Raw genomic sequence first — 17,734 nt, 5'->3', positions numbered from 1 at the left:
TGTTATTCAAAGAGGTAGTAGGCCCCATCCAGGCAGAGTAATCAGATACCCATTGATTGGGTTGAGAGCAACTCTCAGAATGAGGGATTGTAGTTATTGCTATTGATTTTAATAACATGCTGTTATAGTTCATTCAATGCAGAGCCATTCAATATTTGGGTACATTAGGAGCAGTCAATAGCAGAGAAATTAATGGGAAAATTTCATGGGGAGATATTCTCCTGTCCGATGAAAAGGTCCTGCATGCAGGTGTAGGAAATTATCAAATTTGGAGGTTGCTTGAGTTAGTAGGGTGTGATATAGATCACATTCTGATACACATTGATATATACAAGTATTACAGTTTTTTTGGATTGCTTAAGCACTAAAATTAAAAGTAGTACACTATTAGCAAAACCTTACACTCAAGAAGCAAAACATCAGCCCCTATTTGCACAACTATAAGCACATTGTCAACCTCACACTTGTTGCAAAACTCTACACACAGTGATTTGCAAAACACTAAACACACTTAACATACACACAAAAATCGATCGTGAAGTCACGTCCTTGCAATACCAAAGCACTGACTGTCAAATTACCACACCGTCCAACCAATTGGTTCAACACAGTCATCAGGTGTGCAAACACTCATTTGCTTAATTGTAGACACACCAATCAGGTGTATAAGCACTATAAAAAGCAGCAGGTGAGTTCATCGTTCTTCAAGCACAATGGAAAGAGTCAGAGAAAGAGTAAGACGAGGAGGAGGACGAGGAGAACGAGGAGGACGAGGAGGACGAGGAGGACGAGGAGGACGAGGAGAACGAGGAGGACGAGGAGGACGAGGAGAATGAGGAGGACGAGGAGGACGAGGAGAACGAGGAGGACGAGGAGTAGAATGAGGAGGATGAGGAGGAGGACAAGGAGGAGAACGAGGAGGATGAGGAGGAGGACGAGGAGGAGGAGGAAGGGGAGGAAGAGGAAGAGCAAGACAAGAAGGTGCTCAAAGAGGACCGAATCTGACAAATATGATCTGCGCAACACTGGTTGACCACGTTGTCAACCACGGCCTGACGCTGAGGGAGGCTGGACTGGGAGTACAGCCAAATCTAAGCCGATATACAGTGGCAAGTGTGATGAGAACATTTCGACTGGAAAATAGGTATTGTAAAAATATCATCATATCAAAAACATCTGCACGGTTTCAGTAACTGCTTACAGTACTGTATTATATGCACTATCAGCACTTATGTTACCTTTTCCTGTAAAATTACTGTACTATTGTGTACTGTTTTTTTTCTACATAGGATTGAGGGTCAGGGACGACAAGGGGGAAGGCCTCCAGAACATCAAGAGAGGGAGATAGTAAACATGGTTTTGGCCAACAATGCTATAACACTCAAGCAGCTCCAAGCTGACATTGTCAATAACCACGCCATTTTCAACGATGTCCATCAGGTCTCAACATCAACTCTGGCACGCATCCTAAAAAAAAATATTCAAATGAAGCAAATTTATCAAGTGCCTTTCGAGCGCAATTCCGAAAGGGTGAAACGACTGTGGCATGATTATGTAGAGGTGTGTATTCACTTTAGCAGTGTGATCTTGCATACTGTCTCATAATCTTTTACTGTACTGTAATATGTATACTAATCTACACTGAACTACACAATCTTGCCTGACACTGTTTTTCAGAGAGTTTTACGAATGGATGGAGAGGAGATCCAGCATGAGTTCATTTACGTAGATGAGGCTGGGTTCAACCTGACGAGAACACGAAGGAGGGGAAGAAACATCATTGGCCACATGGCTATAGTCAATGTCCCAGGGCAATGTGGGGGTAATATAACACTCTGTGCAGCCATTACACAGAATGGGGTCCTCCACCGTCATGCCCACATGGGCCCTTACAACACAGCACTCATACTTACATTCTTGGACCAATTGCACAACATAACAGCAGCAAATCAAATCGATCATATGCTATACATTGTTGTCTGGGACTATGTGTCTTTCCACCGCGCTGCTCTGGTTCAGAACTGGTTTCAGCAACATCCATATTTCACCATCCTATATCTTCCACCACACTCTCCATTCCTCAACCCTATAGAAGAGTTTGTCTCGGCATGGAGGTGGAAGGTATATGATCTCCGTCTCCAGGCTGAGGTACCCCTCATCCAAGCCATGGAGGAGGCCTGTGACCAGATGGAGGTAGCAGCAATGCAAGGATGGATTCGTCATTCAAGATGTTTCTTTCCAAGGTGTCTTGCTAATGACAACATTGCCTGCGATGTTGATGAAATTCTCTGGCCAGATCCAGCTAGGCGAAGAGACAATGTCTAGTTATTTTTATTTTTATTTTTTTTAACTTACAATACGTAAAGTGACGTTTGGTTACAGTATTATGAATCTCCATGTCAACATTTTGGGCGTGTTGAGAAATAAATGAGTTTCTTCAGTCTGCAACATTGGTCTTGTGTAGTGTTTGGTGAATTTGCATTATATTTGTACTTTGTTGATGGTAGCCTACTCTAATCATAGGGAAGTAGAAGTGCTAAAAGTGTTTTAGGTTTATCACAGCAGAGTGTAACTCGTGCAAACAGAGTATAGTAATGTGAAATGTGTGTGTTCCATTTGGTAACAAAGTGTGGTTTTTAAAAAGAAGTGTATAGTTTTTACAAGAGTGTTTAATTTTGCAAAGGATCTGTAGTGTTTTGCTAATTGGGTGTGTGTTTGTGCTAATTATGTGTAGTGTTTTGAAAATCGTGATTAAGCACGAAAATCGTGAAAATCGTGCTTAAGCAATCAAAAAAAAACTGAAAGCATTTGTGACTTGTTTCACGAAGCAAAGCATATGTCGTACGTCACTATTACACAGGAGAGCCATTTGAATGTAAACTTTTAAAAACAAAAAACAAAATGTGTCTTTTGGAAGAAATGCCTTCTGGAAATGGTGAACTTTTTAAAACCTGTTAAGGTATAGGTGGCAGCATTTTCACTTTTGGATAAATAGCGTGCCCAATTTCAACTTCCTGCTAGTCATGCCAGGAATATAAGATATGCATATCATTAGTAGATGTGGATAGAAAACACTCTGAAGTTTCTAAAACTGTTTGAATCATGTCTGTGAGTACAACAAAGCTTATTTAGTAGGCGAAACCCTGAGTACAAACCATTCAGATCTTTTTTTTGAGGTCACTGTCTTATCAATAAGTTTTTATGGAGAATCCAGAATTTTAATCGACCTTTCTGCAGTTCCTACCACTTCCACTGGATGTCACCAGTTTGTAGAAATTGGTTGAGGTTTTTCCTTTGTGTAATGAAGAAGTACCATAGCTCAGAAAGAGAGTCACTTCATGTGTACCTTTTGATAGAGGTGCGTAACCAGAAAAGTAGCGTCAGTTTGTTTTGCTCCTGTATTGAACACAGATCATCCCGTCTTCAATTTGATCAAATATATACGTTTAGAAATACCTACAGTTGTATTACAAAAGTAGTTTGAAATGTTTTGGAAATTGTTACGGATGTGTGTGTATCCTGTGTGTGTGTTTCTTTTCTCTCCTTCTCCCCTCACAGGTGAAAATCATCACTCCCCAATCAATCATCAATCAAAAGACACACCTCCTCCTGTTTCCTACCCAATCACAGTTCCTTTCCCTTGGTTTAAAAACCCTGTCAGTTGTTTGCTGTGGAGCTCAATCTCTCTGTAAATGCCATGTCTGTAGATCTCTCTGTTTCACTCTCTCTTTGTGTATTGACCTCTCTGTTGTTTGAGCACCTCCATAGCACCTGTGAGTATTGTTTTTGGTTATGGTGTTTGTTTGTTTGCTGGTGGGAAAAGGGGGAAACAAGACAAGTCGCCCATGGGCATACACTACCCGTAGGTAAACTTTGTTAAATACACTAGTTAGAACTGGGCGGACCGCCCACTGTATTTTGGTTAGTTAGTTAGCTATTGTTGAAATAGGCTAGTCTAGCTTAGGGGTGTTTTTGAATAATTATTATTTATTTCCTTGGGTCCAGCTCAGCCCCTTTTCCTGCTCCCCCCCCCCCCCCCCATTACCGTGTGTTTACTAATAAACCCTGAGTTTGACGGTAGATTTCAGTTGTTGTAGTTATTTCGTTCTCACTTTTACTTTGTCACTATTAGAATTTGCATGAGTTGTTACGGGTCTCAATACCATCCCCCTAGACTGTCGGGCCAAAAAGGGATTCGTAACAGAAATGTTTACAGGTAACTTTTGAGATATTTTGTAGCGACGTTGCGTAAGTTGGAAGCTGTGTTTTTCTGGATCAAACGCGCCAAATAAATTGACAATTTGGATATATATCGACGGAATTAATCTAACAAAAGGACCATTTGTGATGTTTATGGGACATATAGGAGTGTCAACAAAAGAAGCTCGTCAAAGGTAAGGCATGATTTATATTTTATTTCTGCGTTTTGTGTCGCACCTGCAGAGTTGAAATATGCAACTCTCTCATTGTTTACTGTTGTGCTATCATCAGATAATAGCATCTTATGCTTTTGCCGAAAAGCCTTTTTGAAATCTGACATGTTGGCTGGATTCACAACAAGTGTAGCTTTAATTTGCTATCTTGCACGTGTAATTTAATGAAAGTTAGATTTTTAAAGAAATGTATTTGAATTTGGCGGTTTGTATTTTCCCTGGCCATTGGCCAAGTGGGACACAAGCATCCTGCCTACCCCAGAGGTTAAACGCCTCTTGGACCTAGACTTGGCACTCCGGTACCGCTTGCCATGCGATAGCACACAGAACAGTCTATGACTAGAGTGGCTGGAGTCTTTGACAATCTTTAGGGCTTTCCTCTGACACCGCCTGCGATAGAGGTCCTGGATGGCAGGAAACTTGGCCCCAGTGATGCACTGGGCTGTACTCACTACCCTCTGTAGTAGCTTGCAGTCGGAGGCCGAGCAGTTGCCATACCAGACAGTGATGCAACCAGTCAGGATTCTCTCGATGGTGCAGCTGTATAACCTTGAGGTTCTTTTCAGTCTCCTGAGGGGGAATACGTTTTTCCGTGCCTTCTTCATGACTGTCTTGGTGTGCTTGGACCATGATAGTTTGTTGGTGATGTGGACGCCAAGGAACCTGAAGCTCTCAGCCTGCTCTACTGCAGCCCCGTTGATGAGAATGGGGGGTGCTCGGTCCTCATTTTCCTGTAGTCCACAATCATCTCATTTGTCTTGATCATGTTGAGGGAGAGGCTGTTGTCCTTGCACCACACGGCCAGGTCTCTGACCTCCTCCCTATAGGCTGTCTCATCATTGTCAGTGATCAGAACTACCACTGTTGTGTCATCGGCAAACTTAATGATAGTGTTGGAGTTGTGCTTGGCCGTGCAGTCATGAGGGAACAGGGAGTACCAGAGGGGAATAAGTACGCACCCTGAGGGGCCCCTGTGTTGAGGATCAGCGTGGAGGATGTGTTTTGATACCTACCCTCACCACCTGGGGGCGGCCCGTCAGGAAGTCCAGGATCCAGTTGCAGAGGTAGGTGTTTAGTCCAAGGTTCCTTAGCTTATTGATGAACTTTGAGGGCACTATGGTGTTGAATGCTGAGCTGTAGTCAATGAATAGCATTCTCACATTGGTGTTCCTTTTTTCCAGGTGGCAAAGGGCAGTGTGAAGTGCAATAGAGATTACATCATCTGTGGATCTGTTAGGGTGGTATGCAAATTGGAGTGGGTCTGGGGTTTCTGGGATAATGGTGTTGATGTGAGCCATGACCAGCCTATCAAATCACTTTATGGCTACAGATGTGAATGCTACTGATCAGTAGTAATTTAGGCAGGTTACCTTAATGTTCTTGGGCACAGGGACTATGGTGGTCTGCTTGAAACATGTTGGTATTACAGACTCAGACAGGGAGTGGTTGAAAATGTCAGTGAAGACACTTGCCAATTGGTCAGCGCATGCTCACAGTACATGTCCTGGTAATCTCTGTGTTGACCTGTTCAAAGGTCTTACTCACATTTGCTGCGGAGAGTGTGATCACACAGTCGTCCGGAACAGCTGGTGCGCTCATGCATGTTTCAGTGTTATTTGCCTCGACGTGAGCGTTGCAGTAGTTTAGCTCGTCTGGTAGGATCGTGTCACTGGGCAGCTCTCAGCTGTGCTTCCCTTTTGTAGTCTTTAATGGTTTGTAAACCCTGCCACATCCGACGAGCGTCGCAGCCAGTGTATTATGATTCGATCTTAGTCCTGTATTGACACCTTGCCTGTTTGATGGTTAGTCGGAGGGCATAGTGGGATTTGTTATAAACATCCGAATTATTGTCCCTTTCCTTAAAAAAAGGCAGCTCTAGCCTTTAGCTCAGTGCGGATGTTGTCTGTATTCCATGCCTTCTGTTTGGGCTACATACGTACGGTCACTGTGGACAACGTCATAAATGCACTTATTGATGAAGCCAATGACTGATGTGGAGTACTCCTCAATGCCATAGGAAGAATCCCGGAACATATTCCAGTCTGTGCTAGCAAAACAGTCCTGTAGCTTAGCATCTGCTTCATCTGAACACTTTTTTTTATTGACCGAGTCACTGGTACTTCCTGCTTTAATTTTTGCTTGTAAGCAGGAATAAGGAGAATAAAATTATGGTCAGATTTGCCAAATGGAGGGTGAGGGAGAGCTTTGTATGCATCTCTGTGTGTGGAGAAAAGGTGGCTTAGAGTTTTTTCCCCTCTGGTTGCACCTTTAACATGCTGATAGAAATTTGGTAGAACAGATTTAAGATTCCCTGCATTAAAGTCTCCTGCCACTAGGAGCGCCACCTCTGGATGAGCGTTTTGGCTGAATATGGCTGAATACAGCTCATTGAGTGTGGTCTTAGTGCCAGCATCGGTCAGTAGTGGTATGTCCAGGCTACGAAAAATACAAATGAAAACTCTCTTGGTAGATAGTGCGGTCTACAGCTTATCATGAGATACTCTACCTCAGGCGAGCAAAACCTTGAGACTTCCTTGGATATCGCGCACCAGCTGTTTATATATATATATATATATATATATATGCATAGTCCGCCACCCCCCTTACCAGACGCCTCTGTTCTATCCTGCCAATACAGCGTATAACCAGCCAGCTGTATGTTGATAATATCGTCATTCAGCCACGACTCCGTGAAGCATAAGATATTTCAGTTTAATGTCATATGACAGGTGTGTGTGTGCATATGTGTGTGTTGAGGTTAGGTAGAGATTGCAAATACAATGTTGAGTGGGAGTAGTCTGTCACCATGGTGATGTTACGATAGTAATTGGTATCCTAGAGACAGACACAATCCTGTGATGAGACACAACTTGTAGCAGTCGGCCTTCATCCAACACTAACCACCCTCTACCTGGACACGCTCGTGTGCACACACACAAGCATACACACCTGTACACACACATCCACACTCTGCACGAGGAGACAGTGGCTTCATTTCAAGACTTCCTTTGGAAATTAGAGAAATCTCTCTTTCTCTCTCTTTTTCTTTCTTTCTCGCTCGCTATTTCTCTCTTTCTCTCCCTCTCTCTCTCTGTAGGGTTGTATTATTCTCTTCTGTCTGTTATATAAGATTCCAATTTGAGTCACCTTGCTCCTCACGACTCTTAATGTCAAGAGGGTAATAACAGAGGGAGGAAAGGGAAAGGAGGGGGAGAGGGAGAGAAAGAACGAGACCAGGAGAGATCTCTTTATTTTTCTGTTGCTTGTGCACATTTAGATTAAGCCACAGGTCATAGATAGAGGGGGGGGGGGGGTAAAATATATGACATAATTTAATCAGCCCTGGCAATACGTGCAGCATTAGAATAGACAATAAAATAACATAATTATTTAACCAGGGGCAGAACCTTCGCCAGGATTGCAATCTCAACACCTCAAGCTCCTGCCTCCAGGTGTTTCTCGGGCGCCCTCTTTTTACTTTTCTCTTGAGTGGTTCCAGGATAGATCTTGCCTGGTGATGTCTTTTTATTTAAAAAAATAAAAGCAACATGTAAAGTGTTGGTCCCATGTTTCATGACCTGAAAGAATTTTCTGGGATATTTTATTTCACATGTTGTGGACAAATTTGTTTAGTGAGCATTTCTTCTTTGCCAATATAATCCATCCACCTGACCTGTGTGGCATGTCAATAAGACTATTAATCAGCATGATCATTACACAGGTGCACCTTATGCTGTGGACAATAAATGGCAACTCTAAAACGTGCAGTTTTCTCACAACACAATGCCAGATGTCTCAAGTTCTGAGGGAGCGTGCAATTCTGACCGACTGTCTTGATTCAGTCTTACGTAGCAACATTTTTAAAAAATTGTTCATTGGATAAAAGTGGAAATTCAGACATAGAAAATTGTATATCATACAATACAGTTGAGGAACAATGGGAAAGTAATTCTGCATTGAAAGTTGATAAACTTGTAACCTCACTTTTGACAAAATTAATGTTTTGGTAAACTTACTGGAGGGCTCTTTGTCTACACCAATTCAGCATTGCTCACAACCTCTTAAGCCTTAGTCCCACCCATCTGGATTCACATGTGAGGCCATGTACTAAACAACTAAAGATTTCAAGACTAAAGTCTAGTTTCACACTACGGGTGTGATCATGAATTCAATCTGGATTGTCAGAATGCGCTCAGAGTGCATTTTCAGATTGTCAGTTCTTAAATTCAGATCGTTTTCTCACACTGGACGCTTTGGCCAAGGAGTAGGGTTGTTCCGCGTGTTCAGACCTATCAACAGCAGTCAATAACCCAAGCTAACTGGCTAATGTTGGCTAACTTGCTAGCTACTTCCAGACACAAATTAGAGAACAGCTAATTCAGCACTGGTTAGACTGTTTTGGTTAGACTGTTCTGTTTAGACTGCAATCTAAGGTAAGTGAACTAAATTACTATCACCCTGTAGCACTCACTTCTGTCATCATGAAGTGCTTTGAAAGTCAACGACGATATCACCTCCACCACACCTCACACCCTTGACCCACTACAATTTGCATACCGCCCCAACAGATCCACGGATGATGCAATCGCCATTGCACTGCACAAGGCCCTATCCCACCTAGACACGAGGAATAACTGTTAAATCGATTACAGCTCATCTTTCAACACCAAAGTGCCCTCCAAGCTCCTCACTAAGCTCAGGGTCTGAAATTCCGTGTGCAATTGGGTCCTAGATTTCCTGATGGGCCGACCAGTCAGATTAGAGCCCTGGCGGAGTGGTGCCAGGAAAATAACCTCTCCCTCAACAACCTCTCCCTCAACATCAACAAAACAGAAGTGCCGATCGTGGACTACAGGAAAAAGAAGAGGGAGCAAGCCCCATCCTCATCGACGGGCCGCAGTTGTTAGGGTGAGAAGCTTCACATTCTTCAGCATGCACATCACTGAGGACCTGAAATGATCTCACCACAACGACACCATGGTGAAGAAGGCACACTGGGCGGAAAGGGACTATATCAGGGGATATCTTTACATGACACACATTTTTGATATTCTAGAGAGTACAGAATTTCCAATTCATATTTTGAGTTTTGTGGATATGTACCATATCCTGACAAATTCTGAATCTAGATGTGTCTTTTAGACACAATTGGTTTTACTCAAAATATCACACGTGCATTTCCTATGGCCGACTATAGAATCATTCAAAATCCTGATATGTGACATCCTCTTTTCTCTCTTCATCTTGACAAATACTGACTGTATACATCTCATATCTGTGTTTTCTCAGCACATTCAATATATTAAGCTATATTTATTCCAGATATGTTTCTCTTGGCTGAAGTCCATATCTGGATATTTATAAGCTTTTTGATATGCTGAAAATAAGGACGATGCATTTCTGAGTTTTAAGCACATGGTCAATAATTTGACAAATACAAAATCCATATGTTCTTTCATGCACAAATCATTTTTGGATTCCCTCCAGATATCATGCATGGTATGGCCGGATATTGACTCAATAGATATCTTGATAGGCCTATGTGGACATCTTCATTTCGCTATATGATGACAAAGACTAACAGTAGGCATACATTGTATATTTTCTCAGCGCATACAATGCATATGCTCTTGACTGAGGTCCATATCAGGACCTTGATATGCTTTTTGATATGCTAAATAATGGCAATTTCTGATTCTTATTTGAGCTTGATGACATAGTCAATAATTTGACAAAGTCCATATGATTCTTTCAGACACTAACTAAAATGTTTGCCTTGCCTCTGCATAAAGGCATGTGCAAACCGTATGCTAAAAGCATTAACTGGTAGGCTAGCAACAACAATCATGCATGTTACTCTGTGGAGTTCCAATTATCATTTTTTAATGAGTGTGTAAACAGCGTGTGGTCGAACTGACAATTGGAGAAACAAAGAGGTGAGAAAAGTAAGTAGCTAATTTGAGATGTTTTATTTATCTTAGTAACTAGGATCAGGAACATTAGCTCATTTGACCAGCAGCTAGTAGGGCTAGCTAGCTAACTAGCCAGGCTTGACAAGGGGGTAAAGACTAACTGGTAAGTTAGCTAGCTAACAAATAACCAAATTGCCATCCCTTCAGGGAAAAACATGTTTACTCCCTATCAAGCTGCAAGGTGACAGCTAACATTTTAAAATGTTTAAGTGTATTTTGAATTACTGGTAAATATAAGCTAACTAGCTAACTAACTTGGCTGGCTAACTACCTTGTTCCAGGTAGTTTTCTCATCATGACAGAAGAAATATTGAAATTACAATATTTTCTTGAGATAACAACAATTTTAATTCATGATTTATGCATTGACAGTTTGGAGTGGATCACAGGCCAACACTACCACCACATTGGGTCTGGACTGCAAGGGACCACCATTGACGACCTAATCCGCATCCATTGTCTATAACAAACAGGGCAGGCAGGGGTAGAGGGTGTGCAATGTTTATTTTCTGTAAAATAAATGCAAAGATTAGTCTTCGTTTACATCTTTAACAATGAAATGTGTTGTGATTGGAGCGCTGGATTTGATATTCTGCATGTTTTAAACAGAAATAGCAGCGATCTACTTTGAAAATAGCAACTTGGTTTATTATGACAATGTTTGCCTTTCTGTGCCTTGTAGCCTACTACTGAATGTGGTGCAAATGTATCCTCAGATATGTCACCTTCATGTGAAGAAGCATGTTGATTTTTATAAGGGTGCAAAAATGATCAGGTAATGACTATAGATATACATTTCTGAAAATATGTGGATTCGTTCATGCCTAAGTACAAAGGCTTAGATATGTTGATACATACCTTTTCCAGAGTTAGAATATTCTACAAATATATAATTGGGTGCACGAACATCAGGACGTATCAGAACGTATCTCACCCCAGATATGTCCCTGGACTCATACTGTAGCAGGAAGATCAGGATTAGCATGTACAAACTGTCCCATTACAGAAAATATCTCCATATATGATGTGAAGGACATGCGTATCTGGAGCATGTTTATTCCTTATATCTAATAAAATGTCAGAAGTATATACAGTGCCTTCAAAATGTTCTCAGATCCCTTGACTTTTTCCACATGTTGTTACGTTACAGCCAATAAAAAAAAGACCCATCAATCTGCACACAATACCCATAATGACAAAGTGAAAACAGTTTTTTCTACATTTTTGCTAATTTATTAAAAATAAAGAACTGAAATACCATACATACTTTGTTATGAGACTTGAAATTGAGCTCAGGTGCCTCCTGTTTCCATTGATCATCCTTGAGATGTTTCTACAACGTGATTGGAGTCCACCTGTGGTAAATTCAATTGATTGGACATGATTTGAAAAGGCACAACCCTGTCTTATATAGTATTTCAGTTTTTTATAAATTAGCAAAAATGTCAAATCTGTTTTTGCTTTGTCATTATGGGGTACTGTGTGTAGATCGATGAGGGGAAAAACTATTTAATACATTTTAGAATAAGACTGTAACCTAACAAAATGTGTAAAAAGTCTGACTACTTTCCAAAGGCACTGTAGATACAGATATCCCCTGATATTGACCCTGATATTGACCCTTTTTTGCCCAGTAGCCCAAAAACACCTTTACAATCTCAGGCAGCTGAAAACATTTGGCAAGGCTCCTAAGACCCTCACAAACATCTACAGTTGCACCATTGAGAGCATTCTGTCAGACTGCAATACCGCCTGGTACAGCAACTGCACCGTCCTCAACCACATGGCTCTCCAGAGAGTGGTGCGTTCAGCCCAACACATCAAAGGGGGCAAGCTGCCTGCCCTCCAGGTCATTTTCTGCACCAATGTCACCTCAGTGACCTGAGCCACTAAACCCAATGGGGTTTACAAGCTTTAGAATCTGGCAGGTAAATGCCAGAAGATGGCAATGTTTCAAATAAGCCTAGCTAGTTTTTAATTTTTTTAATTTGATTTAACTAGGCAAGTCAGTTAAGAACAAATTATTATTTACAATGACGGCCTACCAAAAGTCAAAAGGCCTCCTGCGGGGACCGGGGCCTGGGATTACATTTTTTAAATAAATACAATATAAATATAGGACAAAACCCACATCACAACAAGAGAGACCTTGATGCATACTCACTCACACAAACACACACACAAGCTATCACACACAGACACACACACACACACACACACCGTATCAGAAATACATGAATTTACAGAGGTCGCTAAGGTTAGCTAAAGACAGCTCTGAGAGACTGACAGTCTCCCTTTTTCTCTCACACACACAGACACACACAAAACACATTTTAAATTGTTTATTTGAATCCACCAATTTCATCCTACATTAAAAAAGGATCCAAACCTTTCAAAGGTCCCTCTATGCATGGCCATCAAGGGTACAGAAAGCACCTTCTTCTCCAAACAGCTAGATAGCCCACAACAGCTGAAACAGAGGAGTACCTAGCCAACTGCTTTGCCATCGTTTTTGGCAGATCCTCACACACACACACACACACACACACACCACAGGAGGCTGCTGAGGGGAGGACGGCTCATAATAATGTCCTGAAAGGAGTGAATGGAATGGTATCAAACACATGGAAACTTTGTGTTTGATGTATTTGATACCATTCTACTAATTTCACTTCAGCCATCACCACCAACCTCATGTGACACACACACAGTTTACATCAGAAAGCAATTAATTTACAGAGGTCGCTAAGGGTAGCTAAAAACAGCTCTGGGAGTCTGACTCTGTTTCTCTCTCTCACATACACACACACACACACACACACACAAACAAACACATTCTAAATAGTTATAATGTACAGTATGCTGCCCTGGGTACTATGGCTGAATAATTGCCATACCCGATCCTACACCTCAGTCCTCTTTTCAAATACACGCTGGCACACACTCTGTCTTTCTATCATGTTATTCCATGATATTCCATATCAATTTCAGCCAACCTGTTATGGGGAGACTACCCACACAATATTCTCACGCTCTCTGTCTTTCAGCAGATCGTTATTCACTCTCTACCCCTTCCCTTGAACAAGCAAGGCATAAGCAACATGATAAAATCTCCACTACTGCACTGATAATACTTTTGGGCCTTGCACTTTTATCGTACAGTATCCAACTTTCTAAATCTTCCAAAGTTGTACCCTAATGTTCGTCATACACACAATGTCAAGCCGTCACATCATTGGTCATGTGACCATTAAGCCCAATCTTAATCATTTCTCCACTTTTATCCGACCGTGAATTGAATTCCTTTTGACCCGTGAAAATGATCCCTATTCCCCACAGAGTTCTGTAGAGGAAGTCAGAGCCTCTTTGATATTCAACAGAGAGAGTGATGGAAAGGCATCACACTGACGACCCTGCAGACATCACACTGCTGGCCCTGCAGACACGTGATATAATACACTAGCCTAAACAGTATGAAATGACTAAATAAAATATCACAGCATACTATGTGTCACGGAGGGACCTATCATTTTTTGGGTGAGGATGACTGTGAGAAGGTCAGCTCTGGTGACTTTTTAAAAGGACATTCTACTCCAAAATGAATGAGAGTAGATAATGCAGATGTCTAACAAATAATTTCCCCCTCCAGAAATGAGCCCAATAACATATTGTTCCATATTATCAGATAGCCTAATGCTAATTGCTAAATTGCACACCTATCACCTGAAGTCCCCCAACTGATAGCATAGCGGGTATAATAAAATAGGCTGAGGGTTGCCCATCTGCATTTACCCCATTGGGCTAATCATTAGCTAGATCACAAACTCTAAAGTCTAGACCCGTGTTACATTTAGCCCCAGTCTTCGCTATGCATTGAACGACATTGGTGCCATTGGCGACCACTAGCGCCCATTATCCAGGCCGCTGCTAAAAGCTCTGGTTCAAAAATTATGTATTTTACTTATTTATTGGATTTGAGAAACATGTGTAGTCTAGTAACACTTAAACTCAGTGATCCTCATCTTTTAAGTGGCCATCAAAACTGCTTTCAAAGGTGTGCTTTCCCATGACTGCATTTAGAATGTTGTACAACGACTGGGCATGTACAGTATATTTATACATACTCTTTGTTTGTATTTATTTTATTGGAACATCCATCAACCTCTTCGGAGAACAAAAGTAATTGTTTTACTTTGTCTTTTTTTTTTTTACACAACTTGAAACTGAACGCCATTGAATGGGAGACTTTTCCTTTCCCAGAGTTTTTTTCCTGCCAAAGGCTGTGCATCTGTTGAAGGTCAAGAATATGATATATTACTATTAGAATGAAAGGCTTGTAGGGAAACTAACAGTGTTACTCTGTCAAATAGAATAACTCCTCTGTGCTTGGAATGGAATCCCTAATGCTAGCTAGGTAGCTCATTGTAGATGAGAATAGCAGAAGTTGACTACTAGTTGTCCTTTCTTAATGTTATGATTTTTTGTGCGCTGTCAATTCTTGCTCCCGAATGTATTTAGTTATTTGTGGCGCATTCAAAACAAATGGGAACTGGGAAATCTCTGACTTCCGACCTTCAAGAGAACTGGGAATTTGTGAAAAATATAGCTCCAAATGGGAAAAATTTGTTTTGATTGGTTATCCAACTTGGATTTTTTTTTTTTTCTTGAACTCTGACATTCGTTTTTTTTCTGATTTCCCAGTTGTCTTGAAAGTCCTCAAACCTAAATTTGAGATATGCCATTTTGAAAATGAAGCATTTCATGCGAACCGGAATACTATTTATCTTCACTAGTTGAGTAGGCGGGCCTTCTGAGTTGACAAACGTGTCATCACACTCCCTCATCTGAATTGATCGAGTAGACAAGCCTTCTGACTTTGTGGCTGTGGTAACTAGTGATGACCCTTAACGAGATGTGAAACCCCCATCTCGATGTGCCAGTGTTTTTTTTCTTTCTCTTTTGCGGAGATAGGTAACAGCGTCTCCACTTCAACATCAAAACCAATGTTTACCTTGACTTCACCAATAGACTTTTGAAAAACATGGACAAACGTCCCATTTGATTACGCCCCTGGTGGCCCGGTTTTGAAGGCAATTCTAGACATTCTTGGGACCTGGATGGACGTCTAACTTCGACTTTAAACTAGAGTGATCTCCCTGAAAGTCACTAACTAAATAATTAGTTAGTGATCAATAGGCCTATAGCCACTGGGGACTGGATCTATATGGACATCTGTGATTGACTAGTGGATGGACTAATTTGGCTGGCCTACATCTGATGTGTTACATCTTCCCTAACACAGATACAACTATTTGTCTGATTAACTCATCTTTAAAACTTCATTGGGATAGGGGACAGTATTTTCACGTCTGGATGAAAAGCGTGACCAACACGAACTACCTGTTTCTCAGGCCCAGAATCTAGGATATGCATATAATTGGTAGATTGTGATAGAAAACACTCTAAAGTTTCTAAAATTGTTACAATTATGTCTGTGAGTGTAACAGAACTGTCACAGCCTGACCATAGTTTGCTTTGTATGTTTCTATGTTTTGGTTGGTCAGGGTGTGATCTGAGTGGGCATTCTATGTTGGATGTCTTGTTTGTCTATTTCTATGTCTGGCCTGATATGGTTCTCAATCAGAGGCAGGTGTTAGTCATTGTCTCTGATTGGGAACCATATTTATGTAGCCTGGGTTTCACTGTATGTTTGTGGGTGATTGTTCCTGTCTCTGTGTTTGCACCAGATAGGACTGTTTAGGTTTTCACATTTCATTATTTTGTAGTTTATTCATGTATAGTTTTTTCTTCATTAAAAAACATGAATCATCACAACGCTGCATTTTGGTCCGACTCTCCTTCACCTAAAGAAATCCGTTACAAGAACTGATATGACAGGCAAAACCCAGAGGCCAACCACCCCCCCCCCCCAAAAAAAAATCAGCTTATCACTGTTTTCAATTGTTATAATTATAAGCCCAAGTCCTCCCATATTGCAGTTCCTAGGGCTTCCACTAGATGTCAACAGTCTTTAGAAAGAGTTTCAGTTTTTTTTTTGTTTTAATTACCCAGAAAATTGTAGTTTTCCTAGGTGGCTCTTCAATTTTATCATTTATTTGTGTATTAGGATACCTAAGGTTTGATTATAAAAGTTGTTTGACTTGTTTGGAAAAGTTTATTAGTAACGTTTGGTATTCATTTTGTATGCATTTTGATGGATGGAACTGAGTGGATTATTGACTGAAGCACGCCAGCTAAACTGAGTTTTTATGGATATAAAGAAGGACATTATCGAACAAAAGGACCATTTGTGATGTAACTAGGACCTTTTGGAGTGCCAACAGAAGATCATCAAAGGTAAGGAATTTGTTTTCTATCCAAATCTACCAATTATATGCATATCCTATCTTCTGGGCCTGAGTAGAAGGCAGTTTAATTTGGGCACACTTTTCATCCAAAATTCCAAAATTCCAAATGCTGCCCCCTACCCTAGAGAAGCTAAAGATGTAATCCGGAGACAGGTCTTTTCTCCATCTCCTTGGCTATCATACTCAAATTCCACTCATTCCAGAACTCGGTCCTCCAGAAAGCAGAGAGCAACACTTATGGATTTCTACTACGTGATATATATTTTTAAAAACATTGTTGGACAGGATTGCCTACACATACTGACCAGCTCAAATAGACAGAGTGTCAACATGGCAGACCAATCCGAACTCAACTCTCGGCATGTCCATCATCTCATCTCATCTCATCTCTAATCACGACTTGTGGGAAGGTTTCTTGCTTTTTCTGTGGCTTAACCAACTAGCCCATTAATTTAACAATTTTATTCGTATTTACAGATGGAATACAAGTTTGTAATTAAGCCAGTACATGTCCAGGCCCATCTGAAGTTTGCTAGAGAACATTTGGATGATCCAGAAGAAGATTGGGAGAATGTCATAGGGTCAGATGAAACCAAAATATAACTTTTTGGTAAAAACTCAACTCGTTGTGTTTGGAGGACAAAGAACGCCATACCTACTGTGAAGCATGGGGGTGGAAACATCATGCTTTGGGGCTGTTTTTCTGCAAAGGGACCAGGACGACTGATCCGTGTAAAGGAAAGAATGAATGGGAACATGTATCGTGAGATTTTTAGTAAAAACCTCCTTCCATCAGCAAGGGCATTGAAGATGAAACGTGGCTGGGTCTTTCAGCATGACAATGATCCCAGACACACCGCCCGGGCAACGAAGGACTGAATTCGTAAGAAGCATTTCAAGGTCCTGTAGTGGCCTAGCCAGTCTCCAGATCTCAACTCCATAGAAAATCTTTGGAGGGAGT

General features: G+C 41.1%; 1 pseudogene; it reads left to right on the top strand.

The window, feature by feature from the left end:
* Positions 1-642: 642 nt before the first annotated feature.
* Positions 643-2,426, top strand: LOC149985479 (uncharacterized; annotated as a pseudogene).
* Positions 2,427-17,734: the final 15,308 nt, after the last annotated feature.

Source organism: Oncorhynchus mykiss, chromosome 1 (genome assembly GCF_057628025.1).
Source record: "Oncorhynchus mykiss isolate SJ-2025 chromosome 1, ASM5762802v1, whole genome shotgun sequence".
NCBI classification, from domain to species: domain Eukaryota; kingdom Metazoa; phylum Chordata; class Actinopteri; order Salmoniformes; family Salmonidae; genus Oncorhynchus; species Oncorhynchus mykiss.
This window is presented reverse-complemented; position numbering and strand designations above follow the sequence as displayed.